The sequence below is a fragment of the Capricornis sumatraensis genome, chromosome 1 (genome assembly GCF_032405125.1).
Source record: "Capricornis sumatraensis isolate serow.1 chromosome 1, serow.2, whole genome shotgun sequence".
Lineage (NCBI taxonomy): Eukaryota > Metazoa > Chordata > Mammalia > Artiodactyla > Bovidae > Capricornis > Capricornis sumatraensis.
Window position 1 is genome coordinate 134,922,668 of NC_091069.1, and position 1,008 is coordinate 134,923,675.

The 1,008-nt window shown below is 36.5% G+C and overlaps 1 non-coding gene across 1 annotated transcript; it reads left to right on the forward strand.

The window, feature by feature from the left end:
- Positions 1-688: 688 nt before the first annotated feature.
- Positions 689-761, forward strand: TRNAC-GCA (transfer RNA cysteine (anticodon GCA)). Its single transcript has one exon. It is a non-coding gene; the product is annotated as a tRNA-Cys (tRNA).
- The last annotated feature ends 247 nt before the right edge of the window (positions 762-1,008 follow it).

The window sequence follows — 1,008 nt, forward strand, 5'->3', positions numbered from 1 at the left end:
TTTTTCTTAATTCTTCCTGCACCTTTATAAAAGTTTACAGAAATGTGTTAAATAAAACAATTGTGAATATTATACAATAGGTCGTAAACATAATGAAAACATTTTCCTCATCTAATTTTCAGCTTTTACGGTTTACTCTCAGGCTTTCTATATCCTTCATATTATAGCATAAATTAGAAAATATAATGTGACTAAGGGCTTCCTTGGTGGCTCAGTGATAAAGAATTCACCTGCAGTGCAGGAGATGCATATTTGAACCCTAGTTTGAGTAGATACCCTGGAGAAGTGAATGGCACGCACTCCAGTATTCTCTGTCCCATGGACTTAGCACTAAACTTAGCGACTGAACAACGTCACTAAAAGCTCACATTTACAGAAAAAAAAAAAAAAAACAAGATATTTGCACACATTTCAAATAATTTTCTAATTATAACTTTTAATATATTAATATATTGATTCAATAGCTATTATCTATCTGTAAGCCTAATAACTCAGCTAAATTTAAGATTAAAACTATGAGATAAGTAAGCATGTTGGTTTCAATGAGCAGTTATTACAATCATATAGTTTACTTACACTGCTGAAAAGTCACCAGCCATTATATGTAAAAGATCAGAATATATATTTAAAAGTTTTATTCCAAAATTTTAATTATTTTTTATCCTAAATTACCCTTGTGTATAGAGCTTCCCTGGTGGCTCAGACGGTAAAGCGTCTGCCTGCAATGCAGGAGACCCAGGTTCGATTCCTGGGTCAGGAAGATCCCCTAGAGAAGGAAATGGCAATCCACTCCAGCACTCTTGCTTGGAAAATCTCATGGACGGAGGAGCCTGATAGGCTACAGTCCATGGAGTCACAAAGAGTCGAACACGACTGAGCGAATTCACTTCACTTCACTTCACTTCACTTCACTTCACTTCACTTCACCCTTGTGTATTCTTAGTCGCTCATTTGTGTCCGACTCTTTGTGATCCCAGGGACTGTAGCCCGACAGGCTTCTCTGTCCGT